The 14,003-nt window shown below is 34.2% G+C and overlaps 1 protein-coding gene across 3 annotated transcripts in view; it reads left to right on the top strand.

The window, feature by feature from the left end:
* The window catches only part of LRRC4C (leucine rich repeat containing 4C), a 482,222-nt gene that overhangs the window by 374,205 nt on the left and 94,014 nt on the right, over nt 1-14,003 (top strand). For 2 of the 3 annotated variants that reach the window (XM_059475094.1, XM_059475093.1), the window contains 2 exons: nt 9,458-9,547; nt 10,755-10,892. The exons of the other annotated variant lie outside the window; for it this stretch is intronic. The gene's annotated coding sequence lies outside the window, so the exon portion shown is untranslated. The remainder of the gene's footprint in view (nt 1-9,457; nt 9,548-10,754; nt 10,893-14,003) is intronic. 3 annotated transcript variants of the gene reach the window in all.

Here is a 14,003-nt window from a genome sequence, read left to right as displayed (position 1 = left end):
GAGACATTTTACTCATTAAAATTCAGTTACAGGGAGTATGTGGTCTTCATACTATGTAAGATTAAAAAAGTCATATACTGTAAGTGCTGAAAAAGCACTGTAGGGTGGTACTCAGCACTAATGCTCTTATTAAACCCAGCAATACACTTAAAGATATTTTCAGGGGGTAGTTTTTTTCTCTCCTAATAAAACCCACACAGGCATTTTCGTGGGAATGTCAGAGACATCACTGCATGCAATGGTTGTTTGTACCTTGTCATGCATCAACTTTGTCTCATTTCAAATGTAGAAGGAACAGTTGAAAATCATCACTCTGAGTCACACACCGTGACATTTTTCCATCTTCATTTTTTGCTGTACTATTTATTGGTTTTTTTTCTCTGTGTTCTAAATTGCTGATCTAAATTACAAATATCTAGAAATATGGGTATCTGGAATGGATTGTTCAGTTGATGTGAATTTAAGCAAGTGGGATTAAAGTGGCATGTGGTCTTTCATCCTTCTAAGACACCATAGTGTGTTTAATACAGAAGCTTCAAATGGGAAAAATTAATGAAAACCAAACAAAGAAAAACTGAATGAAAAATCATAATGTTAAGTACAGACAGAACCATCTGAATAGCAAATAATAGCTGATTTGGGAGTAGCAAATAATATAGAATGATTTGGGAGTCACTTAACACTAAATCTCACAAAGCAATGCAGAATATGATGCAGAAAACAACCCAGAAGTACTTGATGATATGGACAAAACACTTATAAACTGATTGACACTTTCACAAGTAGTTTTTAAATGTGTACATGGCAATCTTGGCAAAATAATGTTATAGGAACAAGTTATTTCCTATGGGCAGATTGTGTATCAGTTAATAATTAGGATTTTGAAGTTATTTAAAGAGTTTGCATTTTAACCTTTGAGTTTGAAAGACAAAAGTTATGAATGCATGCATGTGCATGATCTTCCAGCTAATCCTCTAAAATTCAAAATCAAAAAGAAAAAGTACACTGGCGTCAAAATGAATTAAAATTTTCTCTCATTTTCTTTCTATTAAAACCAATTTTGAAAAAATAATTTCAGAACAAAAGGCACATTGTTTGATCTTTTATGCAGTGTTTCTGCTTTGGATTTCTGAGGATTTTAATGGAATTTGAAATTCAGCTTCAAAAAGGAGCTATTACATATCTTGACAATGAGGAGAAAGAAGGTCTAGAGAAACTGGCATTTCAGAAAGAACTGAAAAAATTGGCATTGAAAAGAAGAGAAGAATGAGGTATGGAAGTGGGGGATAGTGAAATTTTTCAGCACATGAAAAGTTGCTGTAAACAAGGGCAACCCATGCTGAATGTGGGCAGGATATGTTGGTTAATATCGGCTATAGTTTCTGTAGGATATGGGTTTATACTTTGACACTTTTTTCCATGTTGTCATTGGAAATCTCATTCTAATATAGACACTGAAATACTGGACCATAAAGCAGAAGAATATCTATTACTAAATTCTTCCTGAAAAATGTAGAGTGCTTATCAAAAAGGGTGACAGTCTACCTTGTGAGAGAAGGTAGAGCAGTAAAAATATTACCTGCCTAAAGGAACTACTTTTCTAAATATAAAATGGGATAGATGACTTCTAGGTTCAAGGTGAAGATTATTTTTACATTCAAACCTCATAACATTAATTTATTTCCAAATTTTAGTGTTTTTTTTGTATTGGCATTCAAAGTATAAACCTGTTCTTAGTTTTGAAATGGCAAATAGACTGGTTTGTACTACTGCTTTCCCTTGAAAATATTCATAATGTATTTCTACTATTTATAGCTTCTCTTCAGACCTTCAGAATGAGAAGTTATTTTCCTATAGATTACAGAAATGAGTTGTTTTCCTCAAATAGAAGCTATAATAAAATAAATTAATTTAACTGGTGACTTAAAATTATGACAGTGACTTTCAAGCTGCAAACAAACTGTTAATGGTTATGTGGGAGCCAGTCCATGAAAAGTGCAAGAATATCACAAAATCACTCTGGGCTAAATATACTGAAATTTTTTGCTAAGGGAAATTAATTGACTTTCCCTCCTGGTACTTACTTCTTACAGACATCTCAAGCATGGCAAATCCAGCAAGTAGATGTGTGAAAATCAAAGGTTTTACTCCAAGTCTAGTGGCAAGGTGGCTATTAGTGGCAAATTAAAGTGATGTTAGAATTTCTTTGTTTTGTCTTGTACTTTTCTAGTAGCTTGAGAATTATTCAAGGTTGAATTGATTTGCATGTATCAGTATTTAAAATAAGTCTGGAAAATGCAGGCATAAAATATGTGCTTTTTAATTTGAGGTCATACAAATACAAATGTTTGGAAAAAAGTCTGTGTGCAACCACTTTTTCCTGTGAAGTGAAATTACATAGCAACAGATTTGGGTACTATTAGAGTGGTTATTGAAAGCAAGGAGAAAATCAAGAGTTGACTCATGTATTGCTGAATTTACCTGAAATGAGGAACATACAAGTTCATTTATTTCTGTTTGATGATTTGAACATTTTGGAAGTAGAATCACAATCAAGGTTACTGTGCATTTTGAAGAAAGTTGTTCTTAAAGCTAGCAATTTTATTCCCGCCACTCCTCCAGTTTTCTTCTGTTGCTGTAAATTAAACTTGATTTTTGCTTTAACTCATACAGGTGCCAAGAATGATTTATAATAATAAGTGTGCTAGTTAGTCTTGCTTATTTTCTCCTACCAGCTGTGTTCTGGAGGAGATACAGGACTATCTTTTACAGTCATAATTTTTATTTTTGGGGAATAAAAACTAGAAATCACGCTTGCCTTTTTTTTAAAGCTTCATTTTTTTTTAATTATTACTAACAGATATTTTAAGAGTTGTTGACAACGCATCCTAACTCCTTAAATGACCTATTTAGTTTAATTCATATGCAACACAGTAGACATAGGTCAAAATATCTCTCTGCAATCTCCCAGACAGTCTTTCAGAAGTCTGGTGTCACGTCCTATATACATGGAAGAAAGGTACCCACAGCCAGAAGTGCATTCTGCTGCATCAGTCTCACCTTTATCAAAATCTGTACGCAGGAAGTTCCTTGATGAAACTGTTACATAAAATTCCTTAACAATACACAGTTCTTGTGAACAGGTAATGAGATAATAAGGAAAAAATTTGGTCTCCTTTTGCTCTAGTATTTTTTATCAGTTAGTTTTGTTTCAGAGGCCTTGATGCTTTGATAGTGCTGGCAGGCAGCAGAGGAAGACTGTCAGAGTGAGACGTCTCCATTGCTTGTCTGAACTTTGGCATAAGAATGACAGTTGTCAGGGAAAACTCAACATATATGCTGATCCCCAGTTGACTTTTCATGTCTTCTGATAATTTAGACTTCATTATCCTCATATGGTACCTGTTAAATTTTGTCAGTACGTCCAAGTTATTTTCTCTAGGTTACTATTTACAGCTATATTTGCACACAAAATTATTTTTACTCTGCTTGTATGGGGCAGACGAAATAAGTGTATGTATACACACATACTTATGTGTTATAAAACAAGACTAGCTGACAGTCATTTTATAAAGGTGAAAAAAATATTTAGAATCATAGAATATTCTGAGTTGGAAAGGACCCACAGGGGTCACTGAAGTCCAACCTCTGGCCCTGCAATTCAGCTTTTCTTATGAAGGTAATTCTGGCAAAGTATTTGTGTATACATTGCTTGAGCAGGTCCAGTAGGAACTGGCTAGTAATCATTAGAAATATCTGAGAATAAATCCTTGGTGCACACTTGGCCTCGCATTTCAATGGACATCCACTACGTTTGACCACAAACTGTCTTACACATTCACAGTTTTTTCAAGTATCGTTCAAAAGCAGGATCTTTTTATAATCTCAGTAATTCTCTTTCTTAGTATATTCATATCCTAAAATTACATATTACTAAATATTGTATTTTATATAATTTTATTTTGATTAAATATTTAGCTTAGACTTACATATCAGTGTATTAGAAAAAACTTTATACACTTTTTATCAAGATTTTCAAACTTACCACATTTTCATGAAATGTCTTTTTAGTCTGGGTTCTAAAAATTCAAAAAGATATGCCATATCTAATAACAGTATAAATTTATGTAGGCTAAAGTAGGCCAGTTTCATCTGGAATGATCCAGTGTAATTTGAAATGGAAAATACAGCTACTTCTGACACATTTGGGTAAAAGTTATCTATATTAGTTATACTTCATTTATTTGAAAGACTGGGACTTGAGATGAACATTTTTGTGTTGGATAATTCATTCTAACTTTATTTTCAATAGTGAATAAATCCAGGACACCAGAGTACCACAAGGAAAAGCAGGATATCAATAAAACTCAGAAAATAAAACCAGATGTCCCACAATGCCCTGTTGACAATTTTGCATAAAGATCATCACTTCTTTCTCTAATAAACTTGTTGAGGTACTGGAGATACAGGTGTTGTCTCATCATTCTTAATATCTTAATCCCACTGTTCTGGTTTTAAGGTTGCCTTTTCAATATTTTCATTCTAAATTTAAAAGTATAAGACTTTGTGTGAAATATTTCTAGTGCCTAGATTAGCAGAGTGGGTGCTATTTACTCTTCTGACACCATGCAGTAGGTTCCTATTCAACAGACAATGATTACCAGCATTGCAATGGTGAATTCAGCTCCCAGGACAGCATAGACAACATTCCTGAACAATTCCTTCTCAGCGTAGCTCCCAGTATTCATATTAATAATCGGGGGAAACCCCCTAAAACGCTGGGGTGGTTAAAAAACAGGTAAGATATGCCAGAGACATTGTGGGCTCTTGTAGGTGTTGTATGTCTCTGCTGGATGTGCCTTGAGATACTTGTTCTAATCAGATATATTTTAAGCAGAACGCTGGACTGGATGACCCCTTCCTTTCCAAAGTAATGACTCTGTAATTTAATTTGTCCCTTGTAAATATTAATGGGAAAAAAAACCCCCAAAAAATAATAAAACAAACCAAAGGAAAACAACAACAAAACCCAAACCAAGAATATTCTAGGAAGAGTATCACATTCTGCAACAGTATATTTCCTCTCTTCTTTGTGTTTAACTTCTCTGGTTGTTCAATAAAAGGTAGTTTCTATAAAAGGTAGTTTCTATAAAAAGTTTGGTAAAAGTCGTCAGATAACAATTCTGAATCTTATGAAAAATTAATTATACACGGTGCAATACTTATTGAAAGAAATTGACTTTTTAATGAAGATATGAACACATAAATCCTTTCTAGTTTTCCTTTTTATCTTCATCCTGACCTTCCCGTATCACCTTTGTCCTCAGCCATATTGTTCTAAATTGCTTGCTTATTGTTCTAAAATTGTTCAATGAGTTAGGAAATGGTCACACAATGAGGAACATGCTTTGTACTGCTTAGGCCATTAAACTCCTGAGCAAGTTAGAAAGTTTTCTTCAGGTCCTTTGTCATCAATGTATTTTGAACAATGATAAAAAATGATGGTGACATGATGGTAACAGTATTGTCTCTTACCTACTAAAATTTTGAATGAAATTGAACACAAATCCCAATTCTTGCTGTTGATGTGCAAGTTCTGTGTGATAACTATTGCAAAACACCATAGTTTTGAGGCTGGTATGCTTTGTGGGTCTGTGAGATGATTCCTATACGTGGATTGTAGACACACTGCCATGAAAAGACCTGCATCAGTACAACTTAATGTGTGGGTTAATTGAAAGGTTTGTTAATTGAAAGGTAATAAGTTCACAGGGTTTCACAGATAGATAAATACTAAAATGTTACTAACAAATTGATATTCTTGATAGAGGAGCATGATAATTAGTTCCTCACAGTTTCCTTGGAAATGTGCTTCACCTCAGTCATTACTGCTCAAACTCATTGTCTAACAAAGAAAATTACCATATGATTTTTATCATATTATCAAGTGCATTCTGAAATAAATATAATGAGTGGAGTATAGATGATGTTTGGAAGTGCTGATACCAACTGCCTGAAAGTCTCACTCAGGGTTGGTTATGATATACTGCAGTAATGTTTTCTGACCTGGTAAGTCCGTTTGAGGATTCTCTGAATTTCTGCTAAAGCCTGACTTTAAAGTCAACCAAAACCAAAATTCCTAAACAGAGGCTTCTACTGTGTATGGGAAAAGAAAACAGAAAGAGAAAAATTGAAGAAGTTATTGCAATCATTTAAATATTGCAATCATTTTAAAGATGGGCCTGAAAAATAAACTTGCACATTGTGATTTCATTGTTTGCAAATACTTAAGAAAGCAAATTTTTGTCAGAAAAAAACATAGATTTTTGTTCATAAAAGCTAATTTTCAAATACATAAAAACTAAGTTTGATTTTTTCATATCTATAAACTGATAATTTCATATTCAAGAAATTCAGACTGCCTTCTTTGTCTAATTGACTCATTTGTTTTTTGTGTGTGTGTTTGAACCTGATGCCTATATCTGATTTCCTTTGCTGATTTATTTATTTTCATTCTTCCTGGTTGATTTTAGGTTTTGTATTTGTGCTTTCTCTGACCCTGCAGATTCTATCTTCTCTTCCTAACCTTTTTTCCATAGCGCAAAGTACTGTACTGACTTTGGTCCCATGCAACTTCTCGAGCATTTGACCTGTTCTTTGTTCAGATCACTTTCTCCAAGACTGATATATCTTGTTGGAAAATATTTATTGGCTATTTATTTATAAATATTTATTTGCATAGAGAATTCTAACCACGTCAGGAAGCCCTTTTAGATATGTCTCCATTTGTAATGGATGAATTTTGTTGATAGTAACCAGTTGATGATCCCCTCGCTCGTGTTGCCAGATCCATTTCACAAAGAGCAGCAAACTTGTGCCTGGATTGTTACAGAGGTATTTTCCCCAAATGACCTGTGCTTCTGCAGCCCCTCAGTGCTGTTCTGCACTGATAACGTGCATGCTCTCTGCTGTGCATTATGACAGTCTGAGTGACATGCCATGCAATGAATAATAATGTGTCATAGCTGCAAGTAGTTAGAGCTTCCCTCACTTCTAGCACCTTGCCTAATGTGCCTCTCCCACACACTTTTGTGACAAAGGGCTGAGGTATATTTATATACTTGCTCTCATTTAACCAAAGCAGAAATTCTTGTCGTTCTAGAGCTTAGCATATAAGGCCTTCATCAGCATGGTTTCCCTATAAATATCCCACTTAAATATCTTGGAGAATAAAACCCCAAGGATGGGCATTGGTATAATACAGAACTAGCCCAGAGAAAAAACATCAATCAGTTTCCTAAAGTGGGAATATATAAAATCCAGGTATTTGAAGTTTTTTGGAGCAAGGTACAGAAGAGGTATCTCAAATGTATCCCCTGTTTTAGTATTAGCATATTCTGGAAATAAATTCCCATCCATGAATAAATTGCCTAAATGCATATTCTCTCTGCATAGAATTGCCCCAGTAATTGTGACAAGCTGCAGTTTGTTTTGAGTTTTAGGGTTTTTTTAACTGACCAGCAGGCTTAACGACTGACTCATATCTTGCCATGCACTGCCTCCCACCTAATACCATAGTGACAAGCTGCTCGTTTTCTTCTGCTGAAAAGAAATAAGGAATAGAAATTAAGTCTTTCAAAAAATGGGATAGTTTTCAGTATCAGTATGATTAAACTGACCTGGATGGTGCTGACTACCTGCAAGGTTACACATGGACCTTAAATATTTAGCATGTATTCATTTCTGTTATATTAGGAAACAAATAATTAGTATTCTTTTCTGGAAGGCTTCTAAAGTTGAAAACATATGGGAGTTAGCTGATTAATGCACTTAGACAAAACCTGTAAATCACAGAATTTTCCAAATTCACACATTTGAACACCTTTTAGAATATCTTTTAGAGATTTTATTTGCAGAATAAAGTCAGGTTTTGTGATGCTCTGATGTTCCTCAGAAAATTTTAAATTGAAGAATTTCAGCAAGTGCAAATTCTTGTGTGAGTAATAATAATTTAAGAATTTCTGATCTTAAACACATTAATTTAATAGGAACAATGCCAATGCTGCTCTGCCTACAAACAAGCAAAAAATCCTAAACTATCGAGTTCAAGGACCAATCTGCATCGATCTCTCTAAAAATATATACTTTCTAGTATCTAAAATATAGTTTATTTTCAAATATTTATCTAAATTTTGTCAATTATTTGTCACACATTTTGGAATATTCTTTTAAATAAATAGCTATTCCTTAAAGCTTTCTAACTATAAAACCTCCATGTCAATTACATTCAAACATGAAAGCATTTAGACATTCCATTTTTCATTAGAAACATCTATGTACATAGGTTATGTATCTCAAAAAAAGGCAGACACAAACCAATTTTTGATTCTTCTATCTGCACTAGTCATGCAGGAAAAGAAACAGCAATTTACATACAATTCTGTGATTTTCAATAGCTATGTGAATTCTTAAAAAAATGCTAAGGGACCACAATTCTGTAAAATGATCACTTTGAAACCACATATTTATTTTTTGTTTTCATATCAATAAATAACAAGGGATAAATTTCTTTTTTGTTTGTATTTGTTTTCCCAAAAAACCTGAGGGCAGGAGTATTAAATAAAAAAACCAAACTGATTTGTGTTTAATTATCATATTTCTTGGGGCAGATTTGAATAGGAAATTGAAACCGCTTTTGAACCTTAATTTTTTGAGAGATTGTATTACAATTTTCCTTTGAACCTAATATTTTCTTCTAAATTTCTCTTCCACAAAAGAAATGCTAGTAAAATGTACTGTATGTGCTTTATTATTATAGATGGTTAATTCCTGCTTCCAATTCTATGCCTTCATGGATGGAGTTACTAAATGTGTTTTCCAAAAGTGATGACTCATTGTAGTTGGCTCATCTTTGGAGAACACATTTTAACTGGAGCTGGATTTAGCAAATATTGCTGTGCTGCTTCTGAAAATAAGGCCCACATGAAACATTTTAAGTGAAAGGTCATTTCCTTTGACCTCCTGATTTTTACAAAATGTGCTTTCCATTAAGTTTTGAAGAACTTTGGAGAATTTTTCTTTAGCCTCTTATTCTAATTTTCTTAATATTAGACCTTCTTATTGTTCAAAGACTATCAGTACTGTGATTTTTGGAGCCAGTAGTGCTCCTTATCTCTTACAGAATTTTTTTATATTTTATCCTTCCACTGACATGCACAAAGGATTGTAAAGCAAATACAATTTAAAGGAAATGCAGCCTCAATCTAAGCTAGGAGAAAAGTTCAAGGAGAGAGAAATAGAAGATCTGTAAAACAAAAAAGCATTTAGTATAACTCTGGATCAAATCCAGACTTCTGTGCATCACATCTTGTGGTTCCTTTGCTTTTTTCCCCACACTCAAACAATTTATAATAATCATGATGTGCAGCTTCTTAAAACAAAGTTACATCCCTTACAGGTGTTTTATCCTGTTCATCACCGGAAGTAATTCTTTTAACAAGAAACTCTTCCCAAGACCTTGAAGATCAGATGTGATTGATTCAGTAAGGTGAGTATTGATTTAATACTTAGTATTGATTTAATATTTAGTACCATTGCCCCTGGGAGTGAAGTTCAGAGAATTTGTAGGAAAACTTAGCCTAAATTATCACTGAATAAAATATAGATAAGAAGAAAATATTGTTTATTAATACAATAAAAATAAAATAATAATTTGAATATTTAAAATATTTTGTAAGAAAATAAATATTTAAATAATCATTATTCTTGCCATCCCATTCACCGCTTGTGACTGACAGCATTTCTTCTTATTAGGGTGTCTAATGTGGGGTAAATAAAGAACGAGAAAAGTTCTCAACCACAGATTTTTTAAGACCTTTTCAAAGGATCCTGCCCTGATGGGGACAAAGAAGTTTATTCATATTAAACCTGTTTGCTCTCATTGTCTCCAAAATTTAGAAGTATCTTTTCCACTTGTAACATTTCCAGGGCTTCAGTGCAAATCCAATGAAAACTGGTCTTGGCTATTCTTCTGCTTATAGTGCTTTATGAAGTGAAAGTTATGGAACAATCTTGTCTTCTTTTTAGAAATGACAATACAGCGGACTAGGCAGGCTATTGGTCTGCTCTAGAGTGGCAGTAACCCAGTAAACTCCAAAAGAGTTTCAAGATGTTCAGCATTGTCTTGTAGTGTTTCATCCATCTCTCTAAGATCATACTGAAGATGATTAGGTATTTCATATGCTCTTTAAGTGATGTAGAGTTTTAATGTGTTTGTGGAGATAGAAGGGAGAGCTGAGCACCTAATGAAAAAATCCAGAGAAATTAAAGTTGAAGAGTAATTTTTCAAGTAACCTACACCATAGTTCGGAACATTGGTGAGTATAAATACAGTGCTTCTTGCCTTTGTTCATTTCTAGGTCCTAAATTGTTCTCTGACTTCTCATCCTTCTAGTTTATGTCAACATCTGTCAATGTACATTTACACTATAACACGCTCAGGGATCTTAAATTATTTGATATCAGGTGTTGACTGCTAGGGTACAGGAAAGAATGAGAATTATTTAGAGGGATGGCTTTTTTACCCCAATTGCTACCTTATATTTTCCAATCTGCCTTGCCTGCTGTAGTGCATATCATGTGGTGATTTTGGGGTCAGGTCATACACGGACACTAGTGGAAGACTTTACACTCCCTAAATAAAGGTGAGTCCCTCCAGTTTAACACATGCAGTAAGAATTATTTCCATTTTACAGGTAGAGAGCCAGGTGTGGAGAGAATCAAACAGCCCATCTTGATATCATGCAAATACTCTGGAAATACAATTCCAGTGAGTCCTGGCTATAACACTTTTGATGCCCACATCACTAGCAGCAGTCCTACAAGCACCAACGGTAAGAAATCAGGTCCTTATATAATATGCATTATAGTATTTCAATGCATTTGAATTTAGAAAAATCTGGGAAAAAAATCTTATGTTGTTTACTGGTGGCCAAGGATGTGCCATTACTACTTTAAGGGGAAAAAAAGTAAAAGGAAAAGGGAGTAGAAAAAAAATTTCTATGAAAGTACAGGGTTTTTTTCATATTGACAAATGAGGATGAAGTGAAAATATTTTCTCATGTACAGATGATTCCCCAGTGTTGGACACAGGAATAGAAGATGCTGAAGATACTTAGCTGAAGTAATTTATTTTATATGTACCTGAAAAGAGATCTTGAATATTAAAGTTATCTGCTTTGGAAATGTTATTTATGGCACAAAATTTTCATATTTTCTCCATTTTGACAATTTGCCCTCTCTATGCAACACTTATTTTCCTCCCCAGTTTATTGAAAGCTGTAACTTTCTTTGCATGGTTAAAGCAAACTATCCTGCTTGTTGTGATGAAAATTTAGAGATCTTGGATGTTACCTTTTCTTTGGCTTAGAAGTTAAATTGTAAATCTTTTCCCTGTATCAGAATTTCACTTTAAATAGATGCTAAACATAAGGACAAGATAGGAAAATATGGTTGCTAGGTTGTCTCTCAATATGTGGAAATCGTATTTTCCAGTCACAATAACTCCACAGGAGAAGAAATTAGGATGTCTGATGCATTCATCTCTGTGTCAAAGTATCATATTGTTGCTATTTAATATTCACTGAGGGGAAAAAAAGGCTGTCACACTATAAAGATATTATTTTCAAACAGATGGATTATTCCTGCCCAAATCTAGTTGTCTATATTCTTAAATTTTAATTCTCAAAATTTAATTTCAAAGAAACTGTTCCTCTTTTTTACTCTACTAACATTTTCCAATCTCAATGATTATGTAATTGTGTGATTTAGAAAACCAAGTACATATTAAATGGGGCATGGATATAAAATAAAGAATGCTCTATTCTCATTTACACCTGCATTAATCTGGAGATGGTCCATTGAAATCAAAGAAGTAATTCCTCCCTATGGAATGAATTCATGACAGCTTAATGTCAATGGTGCTCAGTCCTAGAAAGGAGATAATTTTTCTCAATCCAAATTCTAAGCCTGAAATTAATAGCATAAAAAAATCACAGGATTTGGGTACTATTCTCAGAACAGCTATATGGTGGAAACACTTGAAATTTATATGTCCCAGTCAGAATTGCAACACGATTGCAAGAGCTGAATTAGGACATATTTACCTTTTTTCTTTCTCCTGTTTTTTAACCCAAGCATAATTCATTTTAGAAAACAAAGGAGACCCTCTGCTAGTGCAGAGCTGAATGCTAAGCACATAACTCTGATAAGCCCACAGTAAATGAGAAACTAAGAGCACTTGAGAAAAAATATTTTTACCAGTTAAATATGAGGTTTCTTATTTTTCTTTCATGGAAATACTTCTATGGACTGGTAAATTGCAGAATCACAGAATACTGGAGGGTGGAAGGGACCTTCTAAGGTCACATAGCCCATCCCCACTGCTCAAGCAGATTCATCCAGAGCAAATTGCCTGGTGCCATGTCCAGATGGCTTCTGAATATTACCAAGGGGGGAAGGCTCCACAACCTCCCTGGGCAACCTGTGCCAGTGCTCATACTGTCATAGTAAAAAATGTTTCATGATATTCAAAGGGAACCACTGATGTTTCAGTGTGTGCCCACTGCCTCTGGTTCTGTCACTGGGCATCACTGGCTCCATCCCCTTTGCACCCTTCCTCCATGCACATGGAGGCATTAATAAGATTCCACCAAGCCTCCTCTTCTCCAGTCCAAACAGTCTCAGTTCTTCCAACCTTTGCCCATAGGAAAAATGCTCCAATATGTTGTCCTTATACTGCCTTGTTGGACTCTCTCCATTCTGTCCATGTCTCTCTTGTAGTGAGCAGCTCAGATCCGGGCACAGCACTCCAGGTGTGACCTCTCTGGGGCTGAGCAGAGGGGAAGAATCACCCCTCCCCACCTGTTGGCAATGCTTTGCCTGGTGCAGCCCAGGATACCGTTAGGACTCTTGATCAGCTTGGGGAACTGGTTTTGTCTCTGCATAACAGAAAATTTGACAATAAGTGACTCAGTTCCATAAGAAGAAATTCTAGAAAGTCTCTTCCAACAGCAGGCTGTTTTCAGTCATGGATGGTTAGCATGGAAGATGAAAATTTGCACAAATGTACAACAATTCTAAATTTGTCTTATTTACCCAACTGCACAGGGAACATGCAATAGGCATACAGAAATTTTGAGAATGTAGTTCCCTTCAAATGTAAACAAGAAACCCCACCATTCAGTTCCATCTCTATCAGAAACAGTTGTTATTATGATATTATGAAGAGGTTAGTTTATTGAACAGTCAGGTACACATCCCCGTGCGAAAATCATGTGCTGTGGTTTTATCCTGGAAAAAAACAGGATTTTCCTGGAAGGAAGATAGCTTTTCTTTTACTTCTTCCAAGCTGCTATGACCCAGTAGAAATTACTTGCAAAAAAAAAAAAAAAATCTCACTAGAACTGTAAACAGCAGGAAAAAAAAGCCCATGAAAATCAATAAATGAGGCAGTATCATTCAATTGATAGTGTTGATGGCATGCACCTTATTTTATTGCTTTTTGTATTAAAAAAAATTGAACCATAATCAGTGAAATCACATAAACAAGAAATTATATACTGTGGGCTCCAATTACAATAGAATATTTATGTTATTTCTTTTAGATTATATATAATATATTTTATATAGTCTGAGAGTTTTAGGAGATCCATTGAATTAACAAATTAATTAACAAGCTGGATCCTAGATCTGTGCAGTCAAAAGTATGTTTGTCAGTGAATTTTATTCCCTTTTGAAATAGAAAGCTCTAACAGAATTCAAGTACTCTCTCCATATGCAAACATGTTCTTGTCAGCAATACTAAATAAAATAGAAAGAATAATATTTTATTTTCTTTATGATTTTCTAGTTTATATTTAAAAGGATGGTGGGACTGTCAACTGACTTAGGAAAATGTTGCAATTGTTTTTCACTTTGTCTAAGCAAAGCAATCTGTTTTACTG

This window comes from Ammospiza nelsoni, chromosome 6 (assembly GCF_027579445.1).
Source record: "Ammospiza nelsoni isolate bAmmNel1 chromosome 6, bAmmNel1.pri, whole genome shotgun sequence".
NCBI classification, from domain to species: domain Eukaryota; kingdom Metazoa; phylum Chordata; class Aves; order Passeriformes; family Passerellidae; genus Ammospiza; species Ammospiza nelsoni.
This window is presented reverse-complemented; position numbering and strand designations above follow the sequence as displayed.